The 15,448-nt window shown below is 38.3% G+C and overlaps 1 protein-coding gene across 1 annotated transcript in view; it reads right to left on the minus strand.

Moving 5' to 3' along the window:
* Positions 1 to 14,880, minus strand: part of LOC145999437 (glycine receptor subunit alpha-2-like) — a 413,104-nt gene extending 398,224 nt beyond the window's left edge. Inside the window, exon 1 of the mRNA XM_083136398.1 lies at positions 14,829 to 14,880. The gene's annotated coding sequence lies outside the window, so the exon portion shown is untranslated. The remainder of the gene's footprint in view (positions 1 to 14,828) is intronic.
* Between the last annotated feature and the right edge of the window lie 568 nt (positions 14,881 to 15,448).

Below are 15,448 nucleotides of genomic sequence, written 5' to 3' on the forward strand. Positions count from 1 at the left end.
ATTCAATGTCAACAAGGAATATGGGTGAGTGCCTATTTGCGGAACGTAAACAACGATTTTGATTGGATAGTGGTTGAGATGTTCACTTCCTCTTTTTCAGTGCTGAAGATTCGCGTACTTTCACAAGGCGAATGGGATAGCCGACCACCGTAAAGGAGTGGTTATCACGGCGAAAGAGGTCGCGGGTTCCAATCCTGGCCTGGGCAGAGCTGTTCTTTGTGTCCTTTCCTCAATTTCATCATATCATGATGATCCTCATCGCCCCGAATAGCCAAAGTGACAGAAAAAGAGACGAAAAATTGTTACGTTTAATTGAAAACGAAAGGCGTTCTAATTATTATTATATAATGTTTCGTATTATCTCCTTGTATTATACTTATCGATAATTGCTCAGTAATACTCAGCAGTTAACGATGAGATTCGGCGAAGTACACAGACTCCTCTCAGGTAAGGGCTAGTGTTAGGCCAAGCTAATGCTTCACAGCACATAGGAATAAAACCACGTTATTGCAGTAGACAACACGAAAAGATTCATTCTTTATTTATTGCAATTATAACGTAAAGAGGCTTAGTACGAAGGTGAGGATATCGCTTTGACGATGACTTGACTCAAGTAAAACGCTAACCTCAATGCGTGGCTATCGGCAAGCCTATGATCACATAGACCTAGCTTGCGCCCCGAACTACCACACCAAGAGATATGCTATAATAACTGAGCCAATGCTTGCTCTTAGCCTTTCATTACTAATTAATCCTTAGGCTAGCTTTATTTCTTAACGTAGAATGATTGTAGTATTGTGCATAGCATCAATGCATGGCTATCGGCGTACCTATGATCACATAGGCCTAGCTTGCGCCCCGAAATGCACAACACCGAGAAGTTCTTTTTAAGTTTAAAAGCTTCGTCGATCCGTGGCGAAAGTGTGATATTTCTTACGCCATATCCTCGCTTTCATACTATTTCAAGTACACAGATTCAAGTACAGATGAATCACTCACTACCTACAAAAAGATGCTACCAACAAAACTGACATCTACACAAGTTGTTAGAAACACAAATTCACATAGTGCACTCTCTCAAATATAAAGACACATTGAATTACTCATAATAGAGAATAAAATACAATAAATATTAAACAAAAGATATACATTACACCCAAGGTGCAATATTACATATAATAACACGAAAATTTCGCTTTCTTTCACAAAACAAATATATCAGTGACATATTTTGAAGTGACGGCGTTACCAAAATATGGGTCATATCATAATAACTATATTAAGCAACGAATCAAGAAGGCAGCTGGGGTTTTGTCGGCCTGTGTTGCTGTGCGAGTCACTGTTTTGTCACTTCTTAAAAAAATATCTAAGAATTTCGAGATTTTCAACAAGTTGGAAAATAGCTGGAAATTACCGAATTTCTAAAACTGCTGGCATATTATCAGTTCTTGCTAATTTATTTTTAAATTTCCTAAGTTTAAGTTCACCTTATACACAGATGTAAAGATTGGTTAATCTGGACTAGGCCCACAGTTAAATGTTGTATCTGAAATAGTACGTACCTCCACCCGAAAAAGAAGCAGGGAATGTTTGATTACAAGAGATCAACATTAAATTTACGATATGGAGACAGTCTAAACCTTTGGAGTACAAACATATACGTGGGTTGGAGATTTGTAGTGGCAACATCGCTGTATATATAAGCCACGAAACGGAACCGGTGCTTCTAATTTATACCACACGTTAGTTTGATACCTAACCTACCTCCCAGTAAATGGATTCTTCCTAGGCGCATGCGCAGTGACGAGAGGAATAGAGTATCATTGGAGTTGGCGGTCTAAAGTTGTGTAGTTGTGTAGTCGCAACAATGTTTTCGAAGCAGGAACAGCGTAGTTGGATAAGGATTGAATGTGTGCGCGGCAGTACAACACGACAGTGTGATGAAGGTGTTCGTGAGGTGTGCGGGGAATCTGCGTTGCGAAAGAAGAGGCGACACTTTCTGCTGCATCCTCTAATCAATTTGCAGGACAATGCTTGGGCGCATGTAGCGTAACCTACGACTCATTTGTTAGCTCGATAGGGCTACATCCTCCATACTCTCCGGACGTAAGCCCCTGTGACTTGATTTAATTCCTAAGATGAAGGAACCACTTCGTGGCATTCACTTTCGAACTGTTCCATAAATTCTTCAGGCAATTGACCGCTTCATTCGAACCATCAACATAACAGAGGCAGCTACAACTTTGAATTCGCTAGCAACGGATTGTATACAATGCTGGTGACTACATCGAAGGTATGTAAAAGTTTCATAGAGGTAAAATTTGTAAATAGTTGCCACTATTAAATCTCCAACCCACGTATATAATTCAAAACGTATTCTCTTATGCTCGGTCAAGTAGGGGAAGTCCAGGACTTCAAGTAATTGAGTCTGAATAAGGGCGTCCGCATGAGGGACAGAGGGGGCACTTGACCCCTTGAGATATCTAGAAAAAGTTGATGTAATACGAATAGTGAAATTGTAGCGATATTTTGTCACAAATTATATTGTTTTCTGTAAGTTACAGAAATTAACTGCAGTGTCCAAGAAAATAACGAGAGTACGTTCTCACCAGAGACATTAGAATCTCTTCACTGGGGTGTGCAGGGACCGAAAATTGTTAGTCGGGACGGTATTCTGAAGGGATATGTTTATAATCTGAACGTCACGGACTGAAGAAATTCGACAAGGTCGAGAAATTCTCACGTCGGCAAGTTTTCGAAATTTCCCGAATCAGGGAATATCTCAAATTCTAAGCACTATCTAACACCTCAAGGGATTTTTACACTTCTGGAGTAAAGACTGTCAATATCAAGAAATTCCAGACAATTATACTGAAGAAATTACCAAATTCGATTCGTTGTGCCTTCTCGACTGTTCTGGATCCCTACAAATCGGGAAATCATTTTCGTAAGTCTGAATCTGACCTTGAAAGTGAATGTGCATTTTCAAGAGCAGGTTAAATGATCTCTGTTTGATATCTGCGGGCATCGTGAGAAAATACAGAGACAAGAGGCTGAACATTAGCTGTTTTCATACCGATCATTCGAGATACGTATTTTAGGCCATGAAATCAAGTAAAATGAACACACTTTGTTGCACCTTTTCGTGAGGTAAGCATATTTAGCCCCTTTTTACCCCCGTCATTGATGCTTCAGCACCTTCCCCTTCCTTTGCTTTCAGGTTTTGATAAACAATTAGACAGAAAAATAAATGATTTTCACTCTTTCTGAGCAGCTACATAAAATCCTAAAGTCTCATTTTGTAGAGCAGAACGAGTGCTCTAAAATGGTAGAATATAAGCAATGCAGTCCCAATAGTTCCCAAGATAATAATGCAAAACCCAATAGTTCCCAAGATAATGATGCAAAATCCAATAGTTCCCAAGATAATGATGCAAAATCCAATAGTTCCCAAGATAATGATGCAAAACCCAATAGTTCCCAAGATAATAATGCAAAACCCAATAGTTCCCAAGATAATAATGCAAAACACAATAGTTCCCAAGATAATGATGCAAAATCCAATAGTTCCCAAGATAATGATGCAAAACCCGCGAAAAAACATAAACTTCAACAAAACCTATTCGGCAGAACCACAGTTCTCTATGCGGTCCGCGCGCATTATATACAGAAGGCGCAGAAAAAGAGAGCATTGAAAAAATACATTTTACCTGCACTTTTTTTTTCATCGTTTTGAAAACATTTTCAGAACCTACTTTACCATTTGCAGACCACAATTTTGCATTCCGTTCTCTACTGATCATCAACAAAGTGATGATCAGTGTTCCTGGAAAGGAATCAAGGCGAATCCAGTTAAATAGTGGATTCAACAAAGCCAAAGTATTTTCAATTCGATTTCAATGTTATGAATTGTAAAATAATAACAATAATAATAATAAAAGAAAAAATATACGTTTCTACGACTGAAGGTTCTGATTCTCAAATATCGGTTCTAGACAAGTTGCAGCCATTCAGGACTGCATGAAACAATAGAGTGTATCTTTGTTGTGTAGAGTTGTACGAGTGTCCTTCAATCCTCAACGTGTTTGAAGGAAATTCAACTTTTTGTTTCAATATGACAAAAAGTTACTTATAGTATTTCAAGTACTCCTCATTCTTTGATCTACAAGACACAAAATATAGAATAAATTATGTATTTATACAAGGAGAAAATAAAAATGCTATTTTATGATCGGATATCCTCTCTGAGATATTCTTATTCATTAACAAAGATCACCCGAAATCTTTCATTGAGAACGTGCTGCCATCTATATTCTTTAATAAAAAGCATATGACAATGGTGGAAACTCAAAAACTCTACGTAAACATTCACCCAAATGGTGTTCTTTGAAAGTTTCATAAAATAATAATGTGATCTAATCAAAGTTTGTGTTCTTTCTCGAACAATTACTTAGAATAAATAAGAAGACCTCCGTGGAGAAAGGGGTTACCACAGAACGCTCCAACGCCAAGGGTAGCGGGTTCGAATCCCGGCTTTGGCATGGATGGGTGCTTGTGAGTCCCTTCATCAATTTCATCATATCATAACTCATCCTCATTTTCGCGATTAGACAAAAGTGGCAGAAAAGCGAAGTAAAATAAACAAAATCAATTAAATCAATCAATTAGAAGCAATGAAATTCACTACAAAGGCTCAATGTTGGCCAAAAGTATTTAAGAGCCTTCCCGATTGTGCAGTGGGAACGGCGTCGCTTTGCAATCAAGAGGTCCCGGGTTCGATTCCCCTTGAAGGCACGCCGAACAGCGGTTCAGATCCCGCTTTAAGCTGTCCAGTACAGAATAGCTTAACTGAGCATAAAGTGGATTTAAAGCATACTTTAAAAACGTTTCAAAGATGGCAGCTTATGTTGTTTACAAGAGATTTTTTAATGACAGAACAAGATGATCCGTTGTACGAGAACATATTCTACAAAACATGAAATTTACTAAGATTTTCTTATGCTTCACCAGCTATGTCGTAAATTGCCTAAATTACCATTGTACTGAAACATACTTATTCGTATTCCTCATGTTATTATGTAATTTCAATATGACGGATTTGCAGCAAATAATCTGTATGTTATAATTGCGTTTCGTTTACCAGCGTAACAAATTTTGATGAATTTCCAATGTGTCACTGGTGTGACGTTCAATATATTTAATGACAAAACTGCGCGTGTTCAATATCTATCTAATCATATCATAATTCTCCTTTGGATAATTTTCATTGAATTTTGGCACTGCACTATTTCATACAAATTTATATTTTCACTTCATTATTTCACTCAATAATTAAACGAATGTTTCATATGAAATATGTTTGATTCAAATGTTTGAACACAAGTTTTATGAAGTATTTGTTCAGAATATTATTTCAGTCATTTTGGATATTGTTAAGTATGTGAGTACAATCCATGAAATCAAAAGATAATCAAATCAGTTACTTAACTGGAAACACACAAACAATTATTTGTATATGGCGGGGCCCCCTGAAGGGCGGGGCCTAGGGCGAGTGTCCGAGTTGCCCCTCCCAAAGGCCGGCTCTGGCAGTACCGCACTATTAATTGAGGTATCTATACTGATCGCAAGTCCAATTGGCTGCTGACGTACATAGCTCCAGCTGTAGGGGTAACATAACTCTCTCGTTTGCAACGTTACCAAGCGTACGTCTGTTTTTGTCAGTTGGTTTTATAGCTTGTTTGTTCGGTGTTTGTGTGTTTTGTGTACTGTTTTTCCGTGCTTTGTGTACTCTTGTACAACTTTTATCCAGTAACAGCGCTGATCAACTCTCTACCGTTTGACAGTACGTTTGGCAACATTGTGTGTATGGGATGCTCATTTGTTTCGTTCCGTCAGGAACTTTCGGTGCTTTGCGACACGAAGATGCCCGATGTCTGTCGAAGAGAATTCAACTGATCGCTGATTCGTTGTTTCCAAGCCGCCAACTGGAAATACCAGTATAGCGGCAATGGAAGATTCAGCTTAAACGATATAATTATACGACGGTTAGCATAATAAAAAATCGGTAGCTTCCCTCACTTTACCCTTCTCATCCCACTTAAATACGCAGTGTAATTGAAGAAACGTATTACCAAATTTTGGGTGAATTTTCTAATCTTTCCTTGCTTAGAAACTAATCTGTAAAAAGTTGACATAAGCAAAAAATGACAAAGACATACTTTTTTAAAAAAATACAACAGCTATTACATATATAATTAATCATAAAAAATTTATTGATTTGATTGCTTTTGTGTTTTAAGCCTACTTTATGCACAGTAAGGCTATTCGGGACTTGACCTACAGTCAGGGGCGCCGACTTGTCAAAATTATTGGGGGGGGGGGGTGCTCTGATCACTGAAAAAAATTAATGAATGTCTCACTCCCTCCCTTTTTTAAGTTTTGGCCTCAGTGTTCGGAAACTTGTAAAAGCCCATGAATTCCTCAAAAATTTTTATTTACAGTTCGAATGCAAAATGTCAATTGTTCACGGATGGATATGTCACAAGTTTCGTCAACCATAATAGCAAATATTCCCGACTTTTAATATCTGCCACCACGGAGCGCAAAACAGATCTCTCCAAAAGATCAATTATCTCGTTCTGAATGTCATGTGAGCGCCATTTGTAGCCCGAACGTCCCATCCACTCTTCTAGTTCATGCACATCGTCTTTTGAAACTCTTTTTAGTAAAAATGTTAACAATACTCATAATTATGTAGCCTACTTAGTATATAGTAATATGTCATGTGTTTTGCTGTCTCTTGTCATAGCCCCCCAACGTTGATGGTTTAGCGGTCTCAGCCCCCCAAAGTTGATGGTCTAGAACATTTCAAATGTGTATTTAAAGTTAAGTTCATGTGGCACAATTCAGAGTAAACTTTACAAGAGAAGCAAAATAATACATTAGATCCCCTTAAGCAAAATTATTTGGCTGGCTCTGCCCCCACGTCGTTAACATTGGGGGGAGCTCGAGCCCCACCCCCCCCCAAGGCTCATGGAGTCGGCGCCTATGCCTACAGTTTAAACTGGAATCCGAACCACTATGTGCCTCCAAGTCGACGACGCTACCACTGCGCCATCTGGGAGGCCCCTTAACCATAATAAATAAAGTTTTATCGAAGCATTGAGTGATTTGGTTTATTTTACTTCGGTTACCTAATCGTGAAGATGAGATATGATGAAATTGATGAAGAAGCGCTCACATAGCGCACCGTTGACCAGGTTGGGATTCGAACCCATGGAGTCATAGCGCGCAGTGGTAAACTCTCGACCACAGATAGCGTTCTATCTTTAAGTGCATCACGTCAGTCTGAGGCAAAGGAAGCCACTGTAGAACTTTCGTCCAGTTCAATTAGTTTTTAAAGGTGTTACCAGGCCATTTAATGGAATTATCAGAATTTTTCTCGCTTGTTATAAGACATAAACCTATGCACGGGATCGGTGTGCTAATGTTGTACGAAGTGGCTGCACGAATTCTGCCCAATGTACGGAAACATGTGCAAACAAGTGTAGTAGTAAAGAAAGAAGAGCTAACAATTGGAAAAGGCTTTAAGCTTGTCCCTTATAATTATAACAATCTTCGTTTCTTATGTAATGTAATTTGTAGGTGAAGCATCTCACATTCTGAAGAGATGTCCAAACATAAAAGTGCTACATTTTTACCATTCACACTAAGGCATTCAATTTATTAATAACAGTAAAATTGAATAAATTTCCTATTTTTTCATGTAATTTAATGTAGGTTTTTATTATCCTGAACAATTTTACAGCCCATCTTTCTTAGCGGCGACATCTCTCCCAGAATTCGTATACTATCTGTTTCTATCCATAATAAGGAATTACGATCTAAATTTGAAAGCCTTATCCCATATTTCTCGGGCCATCCAGATGGCGCAGTGGTAGCGTCGTCGCCTTGTAATCAAGGGGTCCCGGGGTCGATACCCGGTGGAGACACATAGTGGTTCGGAACCCACTTTAAACTGTAGGTCGAGTCCCAATTAGCCTTAATGTGGACTTAATAAAGTGGACTTAAAACACCAAATCAATCAATCATCTCAATGCGGTCTATATACTAGGGGTGATCGAAAAAAATACAAAGCATGCAAATTCCAGTAGGTATTATTAGAGGAATACAAACGGACTCACGTGAAACGTTTTTAAAGTATGCTTTAAATCCACATTAACTACTTTTCAATATAGTCCCTCCCCGCTTCAGGTTATTATCCCAGCACTACACGAGGTTCATGATGTCTGTCTCATAGAACTCGGGGTCCTGTTTTCTGAGCCCAGCCCTTACGTCCTGGCCTGGCAGGTTTTGGGTGGCATGTGCTCCATCATCCAGCTTACTTTCCGGACCTTGCTCCGACCGATTACCATATATTCGCTCCTGTGAAGAAGCATCTCAGAGCATGCCGGTTTCACTCGCATGTTGTTGTCAAGCGTGAATCAAGGATTTGCCTCCTACAAAAATGCCTCAACTAGGGAGGGACTATGTTGAGAAGTAGTGTATGAAGTGCCCTTTCACTTGAGTCCCTTTGTATTCCTAGAATTTTAAGGCTTTGTATTCTTCTTTCCGATCATCCCTCGTATATGCACAAAATAATTTGAGTATGTATCTGTTTTTACATTTCAGGGGCTATGTTTACCTCTCATCGTAAACACACACAGATAAATGACGTCATGAATGCGCATTCGCACTCGAAGGAACGATTGCGTCCGGTATTTGCAAATTAACTGTTAATTGTTTAAATTTAAACTGTCAACGTTTAACAGTGTACAAACACAACACCATGAGCTTCGATGCCATATACTGCCATATTGTGTTTATTTTACGACAAATGTGATATTTTGTGACTTATATATTTTATATACTATTAACATCCGCTCTTAGAATTTACCGTGAAACTTACAATTTAATGCAACCATATTCTTATTCAAATTTAAATGTTTTTCGATCACTGGCGTACGCAGAGGGGAGATGATGCGTTCAGAGTCCCTCCTGAAATTTTGAAAAATCTTTCAAGCCGGTCCCCGTAACGAAGTGGTTTTCGCATCGTGCTACGACGCCAGGGGTGCCGGGTTCGAATCCCGGCCTGGGCATGGATGTTTGTGAGTGTTCATTCATCAATTTTAGTTCCGTGCACCATATATATTTTTTAAATAAAATTAATTGAATTTATTAGGTTAACTGTTAAGGTCATTTTAACATGTTGAAACGCCGCGAAGATCGACAGTAATAGACCGTCTCATCTCTTCATTACATCATGTAGACATTTTATAATCTTCCCGATGCTTTACGTTCAAACTAATAATTCATTTACGTACAGTCACCCGCAAAAAAGCGGTACGTTTATATATTGAAATTCTTACTTCCCTTGAAGGCATTATGAGTGTTGTATAACTCTATTCCTATGAGCGAACTTCAATAGCAAGGGGGAACGAGAAGTTCAGGATGTCAATGTCGTACTATTATTGCCGGTCACTGTACATCTGGAAACATGACTTGTTCCGAAATACAGTAAAACCTCGTCAATCCGGGCTTCGCTAAATCCGGACAGGCAAAAGGCAAAAAAAGCAGAATGCAAGGTTTTAGACGTGGTTAGAAGTCAATAATCTTATTGCTCCGTAACGGACTCCCCTTGCTTTAAGCCAACTGTATAGTGTACTTATGCCAATGCCCTTTAAATACACCATAATAATCATGTTTTGTTGCTATAAACGGAGTTTTAATGCATTTTCTACTGTTATTTTAGGTTATTTCAGTTAATCCGGACTTACGTTAAACCGGTCAACTTATCCCCCCCCCTTAGTCCGGATTAACGAGGTTTTACTGTAGTCGAAATCTAGAATAACAATAATACGTGTTTCGTGCGCTTTCTACTTTTCAGCAAATATATAACAGATGTCTCGACTTGTTTGTGTCCGAAACTGTATGTCTCACCGACGGGACTTGAAGACTTTCTTTCTCTTCTGAAATTCCAGTTCTTCTAACGGAAAAGTAAATAGAGCAATATAAACGGGTTCTTGTTTTCCTAATGGTCAAGTGTTTAGCGAACTAAAAAGCAAAGTTGAAAACCTCGATCCCGGTCTCTCGCCGTGAGAGACAACAATCGATCAAATTGACCTGTCGATATCTCGAAAACTGCCACGTGACGAAATACCAGAAAATTTTACGAAATGTATTTTATTTGCATAAAATTTTCAATCGAAAGGGGTAATTGCTCCTCCATGCCCCCCCTACAGATGCCCCATTGCCCTCCTAAAACCTTGACTTCCGTCGAAGGTTTGGGGGGACAATGCCCCCCTGCCCCTCTGTGGTTGCGTCACTGTCAAATAGTAAAGAATGGAGAACGGTTGTGCATAAATTGACACTAATGAGATCAATTTGAAGTTAGTATCTATAAGGTATAAGGTATATCTCTCTCTCTCGAACATAAACAATCCATATATTTTTTAACTTTGCAATATCACTGAACCCACTGTACAGTCACCCGCAATAAAGATGGGGCACCAAGATCCTGATATACTGGCGTCATGTGTATTGCCTAACTCTACAGCAGTTCAAAAGGAAGTTCTTCTATCGCCACAGAGTTAGGCAACACCCATAATGCATTGCTGGAAAGCCAGTGTGTCCCATTTTTATCGCCGGTGACCGTACCAATAAAGATAAACGTTGTCAGCCTACAGACCAGCGAAATTTCAAACTGATCCCACATATTCCCGAATAGCACTTCCATTGCAATGTTATGCCCATTTATCGGGAGGGTCACGGGGACTAGTGTCCCTCCCAAAATGAAAGACATAATGTTTTCAATGTAATGATAACGTATTGAAACAATCCAAAAAAAATTCGAACAAGGTATGAGAGAATTCTTCAATAACTCCGTTCGGTAATATTCTTTTCCAGACAAACAAAGAATAGAAACTAAATTTACCACAAATAAGAGCCACTGGAAATCGAATATAGGATGTCTTCATTGCATAGAGAGCACGTTAATACTGCGCCATTTTGAAGGTCCTCAAATAGCAGAGGCGCAACCACGAATTTTTGTCTGGGGGGAGCAAGTATCATGATAAACGTACCAATAATAATAATAATAATAACAAAACATTAATAATGGCATTTATATATATATATATATATATTATAATATAATAATATATAATAATAACAACAACCAAGAAACCTTAATAATGGCATTAGACGTTATTATCCTCTTAAATTACGCAAAAAGGGAGTAGAAGTCTGTGCTAAAGCATTTGTTTGCAACAAACGATTTGAAATATTTTTTGAACACCGTCAATTTTACATTACCTAATTATGGAAAACAAGCACACAAACTGTATTTTTGAATGGCAGAAAATGAATGATAAATGCATTCCGAAGATAATCTCTTTTTGTACATATAACATGTACAACTATTATGTACAGCATATGTTTTACACATATGCAACATGGAGCGACATGAAATAAAAAAAAACACATGCGGCATGCTGACACTAAATTGTATACGTATTCTAAGTTAATTCAATACATATACAACACATATTATTTAAACACATTACAGTTCGCGAGCAAGAAAATTTTTAGATCCAACTTTTGCAATTGAAAGCAATATTGATTTAATAGGGTGCCAATAATTTCACTGGAAGCCATGGCAAACTCTCTTTCAAAACTTGTTTTTTTCATTTAGATCATTCGGCGCGCATGGCCGACTCCCACCGCCCCCAAGTTACGGATATGAACTTGACAAGATTGAAAAAGCAGGTATTGCAAGCTAAGGGAGCAAGAAAAGTTTACGAAATGTATTTTTATTTCTATCAAATTTTCAATCGAAAGGGGTAATTGCTCCTCTATGCCAACCTACAGATGCCCTTGGCCGTCAATGCTTGCTCCCCTTGCCCCCCTAAAATTGACTTCCGTCGAAGATTGGGGGGACAAAGCCTCCCTGCCCCCAACCCCCGTGGTTGCGCCACTGTCAAATAGTAAAGAATGGAGAAGGGTTGTGCATAAATTGACACTAATGAGATCAATTTGAAGTTAGTGTCTATAAGGTATCTCTCTCTCTCTTTCCCTCTTTTACACACACACACATACACACACATACACACACAACAAATAAACAAACACATACGCGAGCACACATGCAAGTATTTTCGATGTTTGTGACACTTTTGTCCTTCAAGTGAATTCTCAACCTTCATTCATTATTTCTTAAATCACTGCATTACTTCACAAGAACTCCTAATCCTGTTGCCTGTTAATCAAGTGGTTCCAGCTTCGATTACATGGTACAGCGGATGGGATTATTTCCTAAAATGTAAAACTAGCCTTTATTAGTTCACCTGGACGAACAGTAGACCCAAAGCAAACTTTGCTAAGCTTTTTTCACACAACAAAACCGCGACATAGCAGAGTATGACTGCTACACACTACATTTACAAAGTTATATCCTCCAATATACTAATTCTGGGATTAAGCATGTACTGTGGCCCTCTCCAAAAAATAATTCTGGATTCGCCTATGATTTCGGCCGACTACGGAAACCAATCTTTACATATAAATTACTCCAAAACTGTTGTTATGGATGCATAGATAAAATTCGGCCTGCTACATAAAAATTTATTTATCTTGATGTCCATTTTGCCCATAGCAGTTCGACAAGGCTATAATTGCTACACATTTACCTACACAACCTTCGATATATCGGAGGTTACTAAATGTACGAACAATTTGTGGCCCGAATGATATAAAATATTAACTTAATTCGTTTCAATTGGTCAATCTATTTGCCTGTACGGGCTAACAATCAGGCCATTCAATAACTGTTGACTAATGAGGATCAACAATTGATATAATTTCATGGATAAAATTTCTTGGCGAGAGAAGTGTCACGATGTGCAATAATGCGGTTGTTATCTTGATTAATTTGTTTGTTAGCTCATGCGAGTCAACAAAATAAATAATAATTGTTGCAATTGGCATTATAGTGGCCTATCCTTATTTTTGATACACAAACACAAATTGAATTGAAACGAAGAATAACAAAGAAAATAAGTGAGAACTGTAATGACAAACAATTTTATAAAACTGTGTAAGCGAACAGAATAAGTACGAATATAGAAATTGTGTATCAGAAAGTTCAAAGAATAAAAGCAAAATGAAATCCGAGTGATGCAATGAGAACAGATGGTAATATAGGGCTCGGATCGAAAAAAAGTAATAGAACATTGAAGCCGTGAAAACCAAAATAACAAGAAAATAAAAGTACAAGGGGAACAAAGAAGTAATTAAAATACCAGCATGGTAAAAGAAAAATTAAAAAAAAAGAAATTTTGAGAAAGGGAGAAACGCAAAAAAGAATAGGGATGAACGAAACAACCTCAATTTGATAATGGCTGAAATTTGTAGCGGCAAAAAGGCTCAGCAATAGTGCGAAAAACTAAACACACTCATGCGCTAAAGAAAATATACTTGAAAAGGAAAAGATGAATATTTCCATTTTCACCATTATTTGCGTGCTAAGAATACCATGAATTCCCAATTCAATTATTCATCTGCAAATTATTTTTATTTTATATCATAGTTTGAATAAAATATGCTCCAAATGACTTCTAAGAAAGAAACTCTCTCCGAACGTAGGATTTGCCGATAAAGGCAGCGAAATTATAAGATATTAATGGATATTTTAGTTCACTGAATGCAAAATTTGAGAATACCATTGGACAGCTAATACCTCGTAGAATCTACCATTATTTGTTACATATATGTATCTTGCTTCCTGAACTGTTAGAAATGTCTGTGTTTGAATAACGCTATAATTAATAATTCATACTCTTCGAATCGAGTGTAAATTCGGTTCTCGTAATTCAAATAGTGTCATAAAGAAATATAGGACAGGTAGGGGACCGTGAAGTATCAATATTTAGATCTTAACTGCACGCCTGTCATTTCAAATCTCAGGGATGGAATTGATGTTAGCAACCGTGTCACGAAGTAGTCATAGCAAATACCTCCGGTGCAGTATTGACACATACACATATAAAGGTAAAGCCCGCCGGTTCTGAGACCAAGTGTGTTAAGTGCGAAATTCTCCGCATTCAAATGAAGGCATTCTTTGTGAGTGTCTCTTCATCAATTTCATATAGTCATCGTGCATGCTCATCGTTCGCAAATAGTCAAAAGAGGCATAAATGCGACGTAAAATAACAACAATTTTAATTTCGCCTGGAATATATCGTGAATTCTAAATGGAGCGGGAAGTAGAGGTACGGTTCCACACATTCAGAAACGTGGCCATTGGTGCAGGTGATGTGATCAGCAACACGCTCTGGCCACTGTTACCCCGCTGGGTTGCCTCCCAGGTTTCCATTTATTAAAAGCTGGTGAACTTCAGACAATGCAGGGAAAGTTCCCACCTGGGAAAACCCACGCAGGGAATCGAACCCCAGTGTCTGGCTTGGCAGTCATAGAACCTACCGACTGGTCCACGCGGCTTCCATATACAGTTATCGTTAGATAAACAGAGCATTAGTAACATTACAGCAAGCTTGCAAAAAAAACCTGAGTTGAATCACGACGCACAATGTTTACAAACTTATCACTAATAGATTATGACTACTTAGCTATATGAAAAAAAATAAGTTACATCACACGATGACCTTTGCTTATCGAGCTACTAATTTGAACATACTAAATTACAGAGAACCCCAGTACAAGGAACATTATTCAAAAACACCTACACCACAAAAAGAAAGAGAACACAAATATTATAGCTTAACCTGTCTTACCTGTCAGTTGTCACTTCCACCTGTAAGATGTCCTTCTTTGCAATTACTTGTGAAGCACAAACTGTAAAGTCTTATACCGGGAAATGAAAGTTTTCTGTACGATCGTACGAGACTGAATGGCAACTGTAGTGAATTCGACTCTCTCACGGTCTCGCCGGAAACACTGCTGATCCGGGCGGCTCCGGGAACATTACCTCATCCTCAAAACCTCCGAGACTTTAATGTAAAAGAGTCTCAGTTGCTAGAGCCATCTAGCGGCATCCGCGGGAACTATTGGCAAACCGCTCACGTTAACGTGTGCCGTGCATCATAATTTCTGTCGCCTTTTTGCTGCAACCGAGATGAAATTTAGGGAAGTTTTTCTATTAAGTTTCCTCTGCCCGAATCCAAGGCCAAGACGTTTCCCATAAAATGGCCATAAATTCACAGAATCTCACAAATTCTTACGTTTTCCTTAAAAAATGAAGTTCCAGAAGGGATATGAGCTTTATTGAATTTACTTTTTCCATGGAAGCATATGGTTTCTGACATCTTAATGAGAGTGCATGCATGAACAATTTATCCACCAGTATCTCTGCCCATCCCATGCTGTCTCGTTATCGATTGATTGATTTATTGAT

The sequence above is a fragment of the Lepisma saccharinum genome, chromosome 15, assembly GCF_977018435.1.
Source record: "Lepisma saccharinum chromosome 15, izLepSacc3.1, whole genome shotgun sequence".
NCBI lineage: Eukaryota > Metazoa > Arthropoda > Insecta > Zygentoma > Lepismatidae > Lepisma > Lepisma saccharinum.